Below are 17,406 nucleotides of genomic sequence, written 5' to 3'. Positions count from 1 at the left end.
CAGGAGAGGTCACAACAGGGAGAGGCCCTCGTACCAAAAAAAAAAAAAAAAAAGGAAGGAAATTCTGCCATTTGTAACAACATGGTTGGACCTTGACAGCATTATGTTAAGTAAAATCAGTCAGACAAAGATAAATACCATATGATCTTACTTGCATATGGAAACGAAAACAAAGCAAAACCAAAAACAAACTAAATGATACAGAGAACAGGTTGGTGGTTGCCAGAGGTGGGGGAGAGGGAGGGCAAAATGGGTGAAGGACAAAGGCTGAAATTTCCAGTTATAAAATGAATGAGTCCTGGGGATGTTAATGTGCAGCATGATGACTATAGTTGATAATACTGTATCGTGTATTTGAAAGTTTCTAAGAGGAAGACCTTAAAATTTTTCATCATAAGGAAAAATAAACTGTGTGGTGATGGATGTTAACTAGACTTTGGTTATCATCTTGCAATATATACACATATGGAATCATGTTGCACAACAGAATAATATTATATGTGAATTATAGCTCAATAAAAAAAGTAATAAAATTTTAGCTTGCCTCTTAGTCTCTGCCTCCTATTATAGATTTTATTATTCCTTTAGCTCCTCTTTGGACTTGTTGGATTAACTGTGTCGAACAGCTTATCCAGTTAGAAACTCATCCTGAATTCCTAAGTCTAGCCATTTGGGGGTATCCATTCCTTTTTGATGGGGAAATGGTGATGTGGGCACCTTTTATTTCTTGGAAGCCCATTTTCCCTACTTTTTGCCCTAAACTGTGGTCCTTGTTAGTTACTTACTAAATGCTCGGCATTAGTTTGCTCTATTTGTTTGACTGCTCTGTATGAGAAGCTCTTGAATCTGTTATCTCAATCCTTGTTGTGGTCCATCTTTCACATTGCATCCTGAAACTTGTAGGTAAATCATTTACTTGTTTACAAAACTTGAAAACTCTTCATTGGTTTATGATATGATCAAATTACTGGGCCCTGGCATTCAAGACCCCTCACAATCTGGCAACAATTAACCCAATTCCTTTTACAACCACTCTTTTTCCTTTTCCTAACATCTAGTTCACTTACTTCTCTTAGAAACTATACTCTGTCATCTGTCCTCAGTCTCACAGTTTTCTTAACCCTGTGTGTTGAGGGGGAGCAGAATATGCCACCTCCAAATCTGCCACTTTGGCATGTGGACTGTTTTGAGCTGAAGGCAATTAAGACCCAGCAGACTCAGGAAAACTTTTTTTAATTTTTTTTTTTTTTTTTTTTTTTTTTTTGCGGTACGCGGGCCTCCCACCGTTGTGGCCTCTCCCGTTGCAGAGCACAGGCTCCGGACACTCAGGCTCAGCGGCCATTGCTCACAGGCCCAGCCGCTCTGCAGCACGTGGGATCCTCCGGACCGGGGCACGAACCCGTGTCCCCTGCATCGGCAGGCGGACTCCCAACCACTGTGCCACCAGGGAAGCCCCAGGAAAACTTTTTACCTCTCCTTGAACTGCCTAGAAGAATCATATAGAGGGCCTGTACCAGAGAGAGCTATTACCAGAGACAACTTTTTATATCAGAAAGATGTACCTGCATGGCATGGCAAACATTTGCTTACCAATCATTTGCTCTTCTCATCTTGTGAAATGTCTTCCTCGCCTTTGAAGCCCTACACTCCTACTTCCTTCTCCTTAGCTTGGGATAGTATATATCCCTCAACTGCCAGATTGCTTTGAGTCTTCATGTCTTGGTGGGGATCTTGTAAGTATATAATTAAACTTAATTTTCTCCCGTTAATCTGTTTTATGTCAACTCAGTTATTAAACCAGCCAAAAAATCTAGAAGGGAAATTGTGTCCTCCCCTAAAATATTATGTTACATGAGCACTTCCCAGGACACTATGCTCCTAACCCAATTCAGGTTTCTCCTTATTTGTGAAGCCCTCCTTTATTCTTCCAGGTTGAGTTTGTTCCTCTCTTCTCTGTGCTTACCATAGCACCTGTTACTTACATGAATCATAATAACAAAGTTAAACTGTTCTTGAGTCCTTTACTCCTGGAAAGCAGTGATGGTTAAAGAAATCCATCCACCCTTTTGTGTTCTGAGAATTAGTTTACTGCAAAGAGCCACCTTTCCCCATATGACTTATATAAACTCATCTGTGTGTCCCTTTATTACTTATAGGGAGGCCAGACACAGACCCCCACCACCACCTTTTAAATTTATTTATTTATTTATTTCTATACAGTAAGTCTTTGTTGGTTACCTATTTTAAATATAGCAGAAAAAAAAAAAAAAAATATATATATATATATATGAAGCAGCAGACACAGACCCTTTAAATTCCATTCTTTGCCTCATAAAGGATTCACTGAGCTGTTTGTCCCCCTGATCAATTGGAAAGTGTTTGAAACTAAACATTAGTTAAAATTCTCTCCTTTTCAGTCCCCTTAACTTTGACTCACCCTTCTCCTGACCCTGCATACAACCTCTCCTTAATGATCCCTCCTGAGGATAAAATATTCCCTGATTATCCCACTCCCTCTATACTGTGTTCTTCTTAGCCTGCTGACCCTTTCCTCTAAAAGAATATTCCTTTCTGCCTGGCCTTTGAGATGCTTGAAGCTCTATGTTTGGATTATTTTCTCTATTACAATAGTCTCTTTCCCCTATTGCAATAATCCTTTCAAATAGTTTCTTTTTACCTAAGTCTAGATTTATTTTTAGTTGACAATAAAAATTACCAAGTTGTTTGTTTCGATAATGTACTCCCTTTCCCCCAGATTTGGAGCTGTTTATTGGAACAATGAGAAAGCCAGGTTCCTATTTGTGTTCTTAGCATGCCTTAATCTGCCTGTGTCCCTGACTGTCCCTATGCCTGTTTCCATCAATTTCTGTTTTTATTTTAGTCTCTGAGTATGTCATTGTATCTCTTTGTCTGTCCCATTTCTGTCCTTTTCCTTCACCTACCTGTCTTCTTGAGGCCAAGCTCCTGTCTTCAGGTTGCTCCAGAGATATTAGAGAGAAAGTAGAGCTGGTTCTTTCCCGGAGTCTGGTAGTTTGCTGACTGAAATCTTCAGCCTAGATTTCAGCTGCCTCTGTGGTAAAACGGCCTTATTTTATCCTCCAAACGGGAAGTGAAAAACTGGTTTCACTTTTGGTTTTGTTTTTTTCACCCTTTAAAAGAAATCAGCTGATTTAAAGGAATCCTGCTTATTTATTTATTCATTAATTCATTTATTTGTTTATATTGTGATTCCTGGGTGTTAAAATAACTGCAAATGCAAGACTAATGTTGGTATATGTGTGTGCATGCATGTGTGAATCAATGGTGGAATGGGGTGAACACCAGATAAAGAACATGGGAGAAACAGGATAGGGAAAGAATTTAGGAGAAGAGACATGGGCACGTTCGAGTGTCTTCCTCAGGGAAGTTGCTTTAACTGCTTTACTGTTCTAGCTCTCAAGTCACCCGAGGACAAAGAGGAAGCATGCTCTCAGTGCTAATGCAACTTCTTAGGTTTTATTTCCTATAAAAGATCTCTCTAGAACTTGCTGTTTTTTTGTTTGTTTTGTTTTTTGTGGTTGATTTGGAAATTAACCATGTTTCCAACATTGTATTAGCTGATTTGGATGATTCAACACTACCGCGAGATAAATTCCTAACAGCATGTTGTGTGTTTATGGTGAGAAAGAGAATTTTACAGTTGTCTATATTTTATATTAGAGCTTTTTAGTAATGTTAAAAATCTGACTGTTTTCTCTCACACCTAAATCCCATGTAAAGCATTTTGTTTCATTGATTATTATCTTACTGCATGATTTAATTCATTATAATTTTGCTTGTAGATCAGTACCTCCTGCTCCCGTGTTCTTCTGTCTCAAGCTTTATATGTCTACACACGTCTTCTTGGAGGTGAACATCATACTCATTTTTCCCAGGTCCTCTAGAAATTCTACCCACATTGTTTCATATTTCCCCTTCCCACTCCCAGTACACCTGCACATCTCTGCTACATGGACCTCTACTGAGCTCTTCTGCACTGTGCTCTCAGAGCAGTTATACCACTCTTAATGATGCTCCTGTCATGTTGTGCTGCGCTGTAGCTGTTGCTTGTCTATCTGATTTCTCCCATCCCCCAAACCTGAAACATCCCACCTCCCCGTGTTCGTCCCAGTTGTGGGGGATCTGTCTTCTTCATCATTATATCCCAGATGTAGTGCATGAAACATATAGATGAACAAAATGTGTGATGATTGAATAAGGAAATTATCATATCTGTCAGAGCTTGTTTCCTTAGTTATATGTGAGGATATTAATATTATATATTAATATATATTGTATTATATATATTAATTATTAATATATAATATTATATATTAATATTATATATTAATATATATTGTATTATATATATTAATATATAATATTAATATATAATATTATATATTAATATATATTATATAATATTAATATTAATTTCAGTGAGTTGACATGAGGCACAAAGAAGGTATAAGGGCAGTTGGCATGGTGTGCTAACAATAAGACTTCACTTTTCCTACTTTTAGAATAGGAGTGTAGATGTTTTCTAGTAAACAGGAGTTTAAATGTCAGTCATTAATTTGAGTCCGGGATCCAACAGTGACTAGCTATGTTTGCTTACGTCTTGAGTGTGGAGAGGGCGACCTAAGTAATGAGAAGCAGCCAGGTGGTGGAATGAATTTGTGCCAGTAGCACTACCCACCTCACGTACATTAATGAGAATAAAATGAGATAGGTTAATCCCAGCCAGTGCTTGGCCTGCAGCAGACATTCAAATATGAATTCTTTTTTCCCCAGCACATAATTTGTTTGAAGGTCTAATCTGTCAGAACAAGAAACATCAAGTGGAGTGTCTTCAGCTGTAGTGCTCCTTCCAGTGTTTAATTTGATTAAGATTTCAGTAAATGTGTAAATTAATGAAGGAGTTAAAGCAATCCCATAGAATCAAAATCAGATTCACAAACAGGTTCATTTCACCAGTTACCTCCTGTTCCTCCAGATCAACCCCCAATACAGAGGACAGACTCTTGGTTTCATCTTTTAGTTTTCTCTCAATTCCAGGAAGTGTTTGTTTTTAACGTGAACTTCGGTTAAATGATTAGTGAATGTTTTTTGAAAGATGTTTTCTCTAGGCTTTTTTGTTTCTTTTTTTACTGCCAGTTTTTAACTTACGTTCTCTTTGAAAAATTCTAGCCTTATTCTGAATAAACTGAGGGAAAAGGAATTCACCCAGACCTCTGCAGTGATACTAGAGAGAGCCAGTAATCCACCCAGGGTTCCATCCAGGACTGAAACTAGAGTGAGGCAAGAGAGGAACCCAGGGTAGAATGGAAATTGAGAGTGAGAGAGTGCTTAAATTTTGTACTCTAGGTGCCTCACTTGCTTCACCCTAATTTCAGCCCTACTTTCAGCTTCGGCTAAAAATCCTGAGGAATGGGCCAGTCCACCTCTAATCCATTGATTACAGAGAGAAGGGCAGCTGAGATCACTGGGTCTCTCTTGCCTGGCATTTTCCCCTGACCCTTTCCTTTTAGCTGGCTCATCTTTGGCTAAGAGAATATGTCTTTTGAGGGAGTCTTTTGAAATCTGGTGGGTGATACTTGCCAACGAAGAAAGGGGGTGGGTGGTATTTCTCCTCTTGCCCTCTTCTTTCTTTTGCCTAGTCAAATAATTAAAATGACATAAGACAGATTAACAGTAGAAAATCAAATTTAATACATATATATGGAGGATTAACATAAGCATGAGAAATTTGAAAGACAGTAAGGCAAGATGAGGTACATTTATTTATTTTACAGGACTAAGGAGAAGGAGGTAGGGGTCTGGGATTTCAAAGGGAAGTAAGGTGATTCACAGGGAAATGTAGAGATTTAATGTTTGTTAAACAAATGTTTACTGGGCCATCTAGAGAGAATAGGATACAGAAGGACTTTGATCAAACTGGCCTTGCTACCACTACCCTGTCTACCACTCCTCGTTCATAATATACTGTAGTTATCTATAGTGTTATATAGTTATCTATAGTGATATCTCCCTCCTGGAACAGTCTGTCTATATTAAATTATCTTAGGCAGTTAGGTGGAAGTTCCAAGGTTCTTCCTGAGTCTTTTGGACCTTGCTTGTCTGGAAATAATCTGCATGGCAGTGTGGCACATCTTGGGGCAAGCTTCACTGAATCCCATCAAAAGAGAGGAAGACGGGGAAGAAAAATCAGATAACCTAGGTGTTTTAGTAAAAACACAGTTTTCCTTTGTTTCAGTGCCAGATGCATGGAGGGTTTTCCCCACAGCAAGCAATTCTGCAACACCAGCCTGTTGTCCTACAATTTAACTTGATTCTGACACTATGTATCTTCCTAGATATACTGTTGGATCCCACAGTTTAAGGGCTCAGTCCCAGGAGACTGCTGCTGGCTTCAGATGCCAATTGCAAGTAGTAGGTCCCCAGGTTACCCTCAAATTCTGTCTGACTTGGCTACAAATCAGAAGTTCCCAAGACCGCCTCTTCAGGTTTGATGTATTTGCTAGAGCGGCTCAAGGAACTCAGGGAACACTTACTTATGTTTACTACAGGTCTGGGTGGGTTTTGAGTGCAGGAGATTCTGTCTCTGTGGAGTTGGGGTACATCACCCTCTTGGTATGTGGATGTGTTCACCAAACTGAAAACTCTCCAAACCCCATGCCATTGGGATTTTATGGAGGCTATCACACATAATATTGATCTATTGTTAATTTTATTTCCAACCCCTCTCTCCTCTCTGGAGAATGGAGGGTGGAGGCCTGAAAATATGAAACTTCTTATCATGGCTTTGTCTTTCTGGTGACCATCACCCATCCAGGAGCCCACCCAGAGTTGCCTCATTAGAACAAAATATACTTCTACCACTCTTATAACTTAGGAATTTATGAGTTTGGAGAACCCTGTGTCAGGAACTGGGACAAAGATCAAGTATATATTTCTTATTATAAATCACTATATCATAAAGGGAAAGACATTAGTCTCCTTGAAGTCATTTATTTATATGGAAAGTGGACTTAAACTCCATTGTCACCACTTTCTAACTATGCAACGTTGGGCCACTCATTTAATCTTTCAGTGTTTCAGTAACTAAGCTGGACCCTATGAGGCCTTCCCAGGACAGAACTGCCTGCCCTCCCATGTGCTCAACCTGCCTTGTTTGTAGAAAAGCTTTAGTCTCCCAGGAGTCCCCTGAGGAGGCCTGGCTCAAGAATTAATGATTGAAAGAATGTAAACTTGTAGTAACAAAAAAATAGCAGTTGGGCCAGGAGAACTGGTAACAGTAGGTCAGCCATATAGCAAAGTCACAGAATCTTTAGTTCCCTCCTGAAGTACATAGATAATGGTGTCTGATGCAACTTCCTGAGTTGTTTCGCAGATACTATAAAACACCCACCAGATTTAAGAAGTTAACTGCATGATGACTGTGAGCACATGGCCCCCAGACTGACTGGAGTCTGAAGATTGACAATTTTAACCCCTGTGACACCACCGTTACCTCACCTTCAACCAATCTGAGAATTATGCACAAGCTGATCATGCACCTGTGATTCTCTCCCTCACCTTGCCTTAAAAAAAAAGATTTTCCTGAAATCCATTGGAGAATTTGGACCTTTTGAGCATTAGCTGCTCATACTCCTTGTGTGGCCCTGAAATGAGCACAGCACATTCCTTCACCACAACCTGATGTCAATAGATTGGCTTTACTATGCGAGTGCTAGTGGACTCAAGTTTAGTTCAGTAACATTTCATCTTACTACTTTTCATTGTATTGATGAAATGAGACAATTCTGGGCTTAACCTAAAGTAGGGGCTCAAAAAATTATTTCTTTCCATCTCTTCTTCCCATTCAAGTCCTGCTTAAAGGACCTTCCAGTGTAAACTCCATCTCAGCCTCAGATGGGGATATTGAAACTGTTTATGAAAAACAGAAGATGGAATTCAAGGAAGCTTCCATCACCAAGCCAAGAGGAGAACCTCCTATGCCTTTCTAGACATTATGACAATTTTTATAATTGATGATATTGAATACTCTAGAATCCAGGATAAATATACACCAATATGAATCTAGAAAAGTAAATGTACAGAATTTGTAGTGGATGGGGATTTAGGGTGGCCCCTATTTGACGAACCTGAGGGATTTTCAGAATGGCCAGGTGGAGTGCAAAGGGCAATCAAGTCAGAAGCTTAATTCGGAGGAGTGGCCACCATGGAAGTGGTAAGGATGGACTTAGGGAATAGCTGCCAGTAATATGGGAGCAGTTGTGGACTTTGCTCACTCTGAAAGGGATTCAACTGCATTCTGGTACCATTAGTGAATATTGAGAGCATTAGAAGAGATTACTAATTACTAACGGTACCCCTTGGGTTTGGGGTCATATTGAGGGGGAAGGAGATCCAGGATTTTTGTTAGTTTGGTCAAATAGAGACTTGGAGTTGATGTAATTTGGGATACCATTTTAGGGGAATATTTTTGAACCCTCAAACTGGTTATCCCAGATATCTTGTTTACATATCCAATTCAAGCAAGTCTTATTGGTTCTACCATCAAATATATCTTGAATCAGGCCACAGACCATGTGTAGCACTAACCACCATCCTTATAGAAGCTGCTATCATCTCTTTCCTGGATTGTTGCAGTAGTCTTCTAACTCATTCCCTTGTATTGTCATTGTCATTGTAGTCTACCCCATCTCTCTCAGTCTATTCTCCACACGGTGTGGAGAGTGACCCTTTTAAATTGAAAGCAAGATATCACTCCTCTGCTTAGAAGTCTCCAGGAGCTTCCCATCTCACTCTTAGCAAAAGTAACATTTCTTGCAATGTCCCACAAGGCCCTATATCAGTTTCCTCTCTGACCACTCTGTCCCTTGTTTTTGTGTGCTACAGCTATACTGGCTTCCTTGTTGGTCTTCAGGCATGCTTCCATCTTGGGGCCTTTGCGCTTATTCTGTTTGAAGAATTTTTTTTTCCCCAGTCATACCTTCACTTTCTTCAGAATTATGCTCATATTTTACTGTACCCGGAAAAGTCTTTCCTGATGACCCTATATTAAATAGCAATCCTTTATGCCCAGTACTCATTAACCTCTTTATTTTGCTATAATTTTTTCTTCTTAACACTTATCATCATCTAACATGCTATTTATTTGCTTGTTTATTTATTGTCTCTTTCCACTAGAATGTAAGTTTTATAAAAATCGGGACTTTATCTTTTTCTTCATTTTAACTCTTGTGTCATTACCTTTTAGAATAGTAGCTAGAACAGAGAATGCGGTTCAATGACTTTTGAACATATAAAATAGTAATAGTTTCTTTATTTTACCAAAATTGGATCACATTATATACATCTATTTATAATTTACTTTGTTTATTTCATATGTTCTCATATTTTTTCTCTGTAGATGTACAAGGAGTTGCCTCATTTTTCTTAATTTCTGTATTAAATTCTGTTGAAAAGATAGACCACTTTTCTTCTTAGCAAGCTCAAAGTAATGAACTTTTAAATGTTTTTCACATTTTGTTTTTATGTGCAATTCTATGACAAGTACTTTCCATAATTAGCTTGTATGTGTTTATATATTTACTTAGAATAAATTCCTAGAAGTAAAACTGTTAGGTCATGTCCTTTTTTAAGGCTTTTGATATACATTATGAAATTATCCTCCAATGTACTAGTTTATATTTCTACCAGCAGTATATAGACTTTTCCATTTCCATACTTGCTGGTTAACAGTGGCATAATTATTTATTTTAACTTCTGTTAACTTTTTATTTTGTTTCTTTTTAAGCTTATTTGGATATTAATGACATCTAAGATTTATTTATATTTTTTATTTCAGCTGTTTGGTTATGCATTTTAATATTCTACCCATTATCCTATGATGTGTTTATTTTTTCATGTTTACTTATACATTTTAAAATAAACTACATATTAAAGATGGCAAAATTTTGTCTTTATTATATACAGCAGATATTTTTTCTTTTCTGTTGTATCTTTAAATGTAATTGTTTTTGTTTTGCTTTATTTTTGCTACGTAAAAGTTTTAAATTTATATGAAATCAGATCTGTCGATATCTTCCTTAATATTGTCTGGTTTTGGTTTTAGGTCTTTCTCACTGAAATAGTATAAGTTACTCAAAATATTTGTCACTTCTATGGGATTTTTGTACATTTGGATTTTTATGTAAAGTATGTGTCATTATCTATCAAATATTTTTCTAAATGATATACCATTTTTTTCCACTCACATTTGTTGAACACCCCTCCTTTCTGTACTTACATGAAATGCTGACTTTATCTTATATCAAATTTCTGTTTTTGGCCTTTTTCACTGAATTCTTTGATCTTTTAACTTTTGCTTAATAGCATACCATTTTAGTTGCTTGTGCTTTATAAATAAGTGTAATATAGCATAAAATGTGAGCAATTTTCTCATCATTATTAATCTTTTAATTGTTATTTAATGGATATTCTTATACAATTATCCTTTCAGGTGGTCTTTATAATTATTTGGTCAAATTCTCTTATGAATTCTGAATATAATTTTTAGTATCTTCTTCTAGCCAAAGATCCACCTGAAGGGAACTTCTTAAGGTCTCTCTCTCTTTCTGCCTCTGACCTGACCTCATCTTTTTGATGACTTTATAAGTGGCTGTGTGATCTTTTTAGTAATTTTTGTTAGTCCATCTGTGCTTTGTCACTCCCACTAAGGATGTGATGCTCTTGTGTTCATTTTTATTCTGCTTGCAGTTGGCAGAGCTCTTGGATTATAATATGTGGTCAGGAGATAATTTCTGAATGAATTGATGATTTTTCTCTCTGTCCTTCTCTAAACTGAAGTTTCTGCAGCTTTATGGGGGGATAATACCGTGCAGAAGTTTCACTAAGAGAAACAGATAGAATAACAAGTTTAGTGGGCCTAGCACAGGGCCCTACCAAACAGTTAAGCTTTGTTTTTTGTTTCCCTCTCCTTTGCTGTGGCATCATCATGGTAAGAAAAGAATGAGGATTTTTCAGCCAGATATATTTAGCTTCATTATTTTTTTGTTTTGTTTTTGAAGGTGACTTTATTGAAGTATAATTCTTAAAATAAAATTCACCAATTTTAAGTACATAATTGATGAGTCTTAACGAGTATATTCCATCACATATTCACCACTAGGATAACGATATAGAACATTTCCATCATTCACAATTTCCCTCTTGCCCCTGTGCAGTGGCTCACCTCTCCCAACCCAGAGCCCCAGGAGACTACTGATCTGCTTTTCATCACTATAGTTGTGTTTGTTGTAGAATTTCACTTAAATTGAGTCATATAGTGCATACTTTATGGTGTCTGGCTTCCGTCATTTTGTTTTTGACATTATGGTTGCATTTAGCAGTGGTTTCTTTAATCACCTGTTTGGTTTTTTGTTTGTTTGCTTGCTTGTTTATTACTGAGTATTCTATTGTATGGCTATACCACAATTTGTTTATCTATTAATTCTTGATAGCTGAAGGTTATTTCCAGTTTGAAGTTACCACGAAGAAGCTGCAATGGGCATTAGATTATAACTCTTCCTATGGATATGTTTTCATTTCTCTTGGTTAAATAACAGTAAATAGGAATGCTGTGTTTTGTTTTGTTTTGTTTTCTTTGACATCTTTATTGGAGTATAATTGCTGTACAGTGTTGTGTTAGTGTCTTCTGTACAACAAAGTGAATCAGCTATATGTATACATATATCCCCATATCCCCTCCCTCTTGAGCCTCCCTCCCACCCTCCCTATCTCACCCCTCTAGGTCCTCACAAAGCGTCAAGATGATCTCCCTGTGCTATGCAGCAGCTTCCCACTAGCTACCGATTTTACATTTGGTAGTGTATATATGTCAGTGCTACTCTCTCACTTCATCCCTAGCTTCATTATTGAACCTCCCTGGTTCAATACTGTATGGGTTAATGCAGATATATCCCTCATTTTATGGTCTATATCTTAGTCTACACTCAAACCAGGTTGTAATCCTGAAGATCACATCTGGGCAGACAGGATCCCTTTTCTTGTATTTGTAATTTGAACTTCTGTGACCCTCTAGAAGGAAGAGACCACATAACTTGTTCTATGCCTTTCAGGCTTTTCTTCACTATCTTGTGCTTAATTGTGCTCCAATTTGTGAATATGTCTTTGCTGTCCCTCTGTGCTCAGAGGATGCAGTGGGTGGAACCAGACCAGATGTTGCCCTGCTTCTCATTTCCCCGAAATGAAACTTCAGCGTGGCTTTGCAAGTAATGTTTGTTTGTCTCAGTCATTTAAATCATTTAATGGAGAAAATATCCATAGATTCAAAAACAGTCTTACACAAATGTTCACATTTCTTACTTGGCTTCTTCCTTGTTAATCATTGCAGAATTTCTGTTTCATTTCTCAGTACCCAGAAATAAGCCGACTTTTACTGTCAGTAGGGATTTTGGCTAGAGCAGAAAACATTTGTCTAAAATATGGCTTTAAGTGAATAGATATTGTACTCTTTTCTTTACTTCATAATTGAAAAACCCCAGGACATCTCTGAGAAGGAAACAAACTTTCAAACATTGATCCAGTGACAGCTGCCTTTCAACCAAGTTAGAGTTTGGAAAGATAAAGGCTCTAGCATTTGAAAAAGTTGAAGTTGACCTGTTTTTCTAAGTATAAAGTATAGAAATTGTGATATTTGAGTCACCAGGTAGTCTACTCATTTCCCATTTGTAGTATCTGGTGATGTTAGAAGGCTGCAGCAATGAGCTGTCTCCTGATTAGGTTCCCTGGATTTTCACCTGTCTCTCTTTATCTTCCCTCCACTCCACCTTCAGGACACTGGGGGTTAGAAGATTGTGGTGGGTAGGAGATAGAATTCACATTGTGGAATTCCTGGCTCCAGGCTTTCTGAGCAGGGGAGCATGTTCTTCATTGTATGGGTTGTCTTTGAGTTTCTGACTCAGTTGATTCTCTTGTGTATGTTTGTGTGGGGGTGAATCTGCTCATCTTCTGTGAGCAGCTCAGGCTGTGGCTTACCCTGGCCTGCTTTATCCACTATCAGTCTTGCATCCATTTTCAAAATCTCCCATCCCCTCACAGACCCTCTTCTGTTCTCATCATTATATTTACATCAAAAAGGTTTCTGTGTTTGTTACTATCATTTTAGCAGAGTCTCTGAAGGGAAAGGGAATAAATATGTGAGTTCAGTCTGTCATCTTTCCTTGGAACCCTACTGGCTATTAAACTGGCTAATATCAGGAATTCCCTGGTGGTCCAGTGATGAGGTCTTGGCACATCCACTGCTGAGGGCAGAGGTTCAATCCCTGGTTGGGGAAGTAAGGGAAGTAAGATCCCGTAGGCTGCACAGTGTGGCCAAAAAAATTAAAATATATATATACAAACATACACAGGCTAACGAGTCTTTCTTTTTCAAAAATCCCTTCATCTGCCACCTCGTATACCTTCACCTATCACTCTGCCTTCATCCTTGGCTTCTCAGAAACTTTGTGAAAGAATTATCTATGCTCATTATCTTTACTTTCTCACATTCTACTCTCTCCTACCCGCTCCTGGCTGATATCTGCTGTGTCAGTGTACTTAAACAGCTCTGGATACGGCCGTCAGTAGCTTCCATATTGCTCAAGAGGCAGGTTTTCTTTTTTCTTTGTTTTGTTTTAGTGTTCTCCTTATCCTTAGGAGGTGTTAAAGTTAACTGAGTAAATTAAAGATTAAATTAAAGATCTCTTTGGCTTTATTTAATGATTCATGTGCAGGTCAGAGTCCAATCTAGTAGACAGAAGAGATCTCTGAAGAGCTATACAGTGAAGTAATTTTATAGACAGTGGGGAAAAGGAACAAGGAAGCTGTGCTAGGCAAAAAGGCAGATTGGTTATTTCCTTATAGGAATGGCAAAGATTTATCAGGCAGATTACCTAACCAGTGCTGATCAGGCAATTCCTGATAGACGGACTCAATTTTGGACGTGTTATCTTGTTGTTGTTGTTTTTTTTGCGGTACGCGGGCCTCTCACTGTTGTGGCCTCTCCCGTTGCGGAGCACAGGCTCCGGACGCGCAGGCTCAGCGGCCATGGCTCACGGGCCCAGCCGTTCCGCGGCATGTGGGATCCTCCCTGACCGGCGCACGAACCCGTGTCCCCTGCATCGGCAGGCGGACTCTCCACCACTGCGCCCCTAGGGAAGCCCTGTTATCTTGTTTTTAACAGAGCGTGTGACAATGTTCCTGTTTCTTGAAACCACCACTGACTTTAATGACACAGCACTTTTCTTGTTTCCCCCTTTGCGAATCTGGCTGCACTTCTCTTCTGCTGGCTTTGCATGCTCATCGCACTCTGTAGAGACATGCACTACTGTATTTCGTTATGGCCTCATTGTAAAACCTTCCTCATCTACTCTGTACTCTCACTCTAAATGACCCCTTGTCTTCACTGGTCAACCATATGCAAATTATTTTCTTATTTGTCTGTCAAGCGTTGTGTCAGAGTTCTATCCAAGGGATTTATTACAGGGTTGTGATCTCATGCAATAAAATGACTATTGCATCTGTGATTAGTGCTGGGCCTGAAGCCACCAGGACAGGCACTTGGGGAGGTAAGATGAACATGACATGGGGGAGGATAATGGTAAACTGGAATCCGTGAGCATGAGCTGAAGACTGTTTTGGTCTCTTACAGCCTCCGGTCATCCTATCACCTAACTCTGATAATTCAGGTGATCTGCAAAAGAAGCTGGTGCCCTTTATCACAATATTAAACTCCTACCTAGCTTACATGTCGGAGAAGATGAAAGAGGGAAGCTGGATGGGAGCTGATGGAGGTGTCGCCTGAACCACTGCCCCACATCTACAAGGTGAGTCAGTGACAACATCTGTGAGCTGCAATAGTGTCCCTAATCAGCTTTCTACGTGGAATACAAAGAATATAGCTGCTTCACCTCTGCCTTCTAAATCTCACACAGAATATCTCTGTGGTCTACACTAACCTTGAACTACAAAGGGAAGGAAGTTCTAGAAAATGTAGTTTCACTTTAACTTAGTAGACACAGGACAACTCCACTACAAGTCTTGAGTTACAGGCCCATAAAACTAGGGTGACCACATAGTTTGCTTTTAAAATGGGGCACTTTAGAGAGTGAAACATGATGGGGCAAATGCTACAATCCTCACAACAATCCAGGCCATCTATTTCAGAACATATACTCTAAACCTGCAAATCATCTACTCTAGAGTGGACCTCTCAAAGTATTTCCTCTAAGTGCAGTTTCTGACGCTAGTCAACTTTACTCTTATTTGCTGTAATCCTATCATCATTCTAAGTTGTATTAAAGAGACACATTTCTATGGCAACCAAAATTTTTTCCCTGGCTTTTACAGTCTCCTGCCATGATGGTCTCTCTAATAATGCGCTCTAAACATATTGTTTTCCTATTTTCCATTTACTTCCGCTTTTTTCCCCCATGGAATCTTCTCAGTTTAAGTGAGTTTTAAACTTTGGCTTCTTTGTTTGTGTTTTTAAATCGGTATTTGGGCTTTGTGTATGTACTAATGGCCTTGTAGTTTAATTTGGGGGGCACCATAATTTCAGGAGTTTGTCTAAATTACATCAATTCATTTGGTGATTAAAAACCTATTTGTTTTCAAATTCACATTTGAAAGTTTTTCATTACTTTTGTTTTTTTGCGGTACGCGGGCCTCTCACTGCTGTGGCCTCTCCCGTTGCGGAGCACAGGCTCCGGACGCGCAGGCTCAGTGGCCATGGCTCACGGGCCCAGCCGCTCCGCGGCAATGTGGGATCTTCCCGGACCGGGGCACGAACCCGTGTCCCCTGCATCGGCAGGCGGACTCTCGACCACTGCGCCGCCAGGGAAGCCCTTTCATTATTTTTTGATCTCAGAGAAGCATCCCGCCTAAAATATTTTTCAGAACAGAGATAGAGGATTGGAAATTCCCGGGTTTAGTGGATCTTTTCCTTTGCTAAACAAGATTGTCCTCTCTCTTCAAAATGTTCTCCTTGATGAGTCAATATTCCATCATTCTCAGGAAAATGGGAGAAATTTTAAAAAGGAATTAAAAGCCAGATAGGAAAGCAGAGATTCATGGCTGAATGCTAGAAAATTTATCTCAAATGACTGCTTTATGTTTATAGTGATCATTTAAGAAATATGGATACCTAAAAACTTGGAGGAAAAATCCAAGAAGAGGAGGAAACCAGATCAGGAACAGACTAATGTAAGATGAGCCATGGTCTGAAGTAGAACACAGCTGAATCTGTATTCCATGCATGGAGTCAACACACACAGGAAAATAACCAAGAAGTGACCTTTTCAACAGTATGATTCAAAGACATGTTTGGTAGAAGAGGAAGTCATGTCTTTGAATGACACTGAGAAGTAGCCACTTTAAACTGTCACAGATAAATATCATTACTAGCTTTCTTGGGAAGTATAACTTATTGAAATGATAAATATTTCTTAATTAAAAATATAACTTGAAGCAATAGTTTTCCTGCAGACTAGATCTTGGAGTAACTGTTTCTTCTAGGAGTGGTCAGATTTACCAAGTACGTGAAGAAAAACTTTCTGTCCTCTTGACTTCAGTGCTTCTACCTGCACAAGTGGAGAAGGAGCCCCAGAGCTCTGTGTTATCTTGGCAAGATCCCTTTACTTCTCAGTAGTTTCCCAAACTCACAACTCTGCCGTCACTCTCTGCCTTGAGCCTAAACAGTTAACCCCAGATTTACGGGTTGAATTGTGTCCCCTAAAAGATACGTTAATAAATCCTCACCGCCCCCCCCCCAGTTGCTCAGAAGGTGACCTTATTTGGAAATAGGGTGATTCCAGATGTAATTAGTTAAGATGAGGTCATATTGGAGTAGGGTGGCCCTTAATCCAATATAACTGGTATCCTTGTCAGAAGAGGAGAAAGAGACACACAGGCAGAATACCATGTGATGATGGAGGCAGAGATTGAGGTGCTGTAACTGCAAGTCCGGGAATGCCAAAGGTTGCCAGCAAATCACCAAAAAATTTGAAGAGGCAAAGGAAGATTCTTCCCTACCGGTTTCAGATAAAGGATGGCTCTGCTGACACCTTGATTTTGAACTTCTAGCCTCCAGAAACTTGAGACAATGAATTTCTGTTGTTTTAAGCCACCCAGTCTGTGGTACTTTGTTACTGTAGCCCTAGGCAACTAATATACACGGTATATGCTTATGTCCTTCATCTCTATGCTTGATACAAGAAACCCATGGTGTACAGTTCAGCATATACCTCTGTATGTTAAATTCTCATACGATTTAAACAGCCTCCTTTTGACTATATCTCATGCCCCTGTCTAAATCTGAAATCTTTTTCTTGTGTCCTG

General features: G+C 39.0%; 2 protein-coding genes across 3 annotated transcripts in view; one reads left to right on the top strand and one right to left on the bottom strand.

The window, feature by feature from the left end:
- Positions 1-3,075, bottom strand: part of LOC112407707 (interferon-induced very large GTPase 1-like) — a 29,326-nt gene extending 26,251 nt beyond the window's left edge. Inside the window, exon 1 of one of the 2 annotated variants that reach the window (XM_024757099.1) lies at positions 2,943-3,075. The gene's annotated coding sequence lies outside the window, so the exon portion shown is untranslated. The remainder of the gene's footprint in view (positions 1-2,942) is intronic. The other variant, XM_024757100.1, reaches the window with a different exon arrangement.
- Positions 1-17,406, top strand: part of ZNF215 (zinc finger protein 215) — a 145,381-nt gene that overhangs the window by 63,396 nt on the left and 64,579 nt on the right. The window contains exon 3 of the mRNA XM_024757102.1: positions 14,720-14,894. The gene's annotated coding sequence lies outside the window, so the exon portion shown is untranslated. The remainder of the gene's footprint in view (positions 1-14,719; positions 14,895-17,406) is intronic.

The sequence above is a fragment of the Neophocaena asiaeorientalis genome, unplaced genomic scaffold (assembly GCF_003031525.2).
Source record: "Neophocaena asiaeorientalis asiaeorientalis breed wild unplaced genomic scaffold, Neophocaena_asiaeorientalis_V1.1 scaffold504, whole genome shotgun sequence".
Lineage (NCBI taxonomy): Eukaryota > Metazoa > Chordata > Mammalia > Artiodactyla > Phocoenidae > Neophocaena > Neophocaena asiaeorientalis.
Note: the sequence above shows the minus strand (reverse complement) of the source record. Positions and strands in the feature narration are given on the sequence as shown.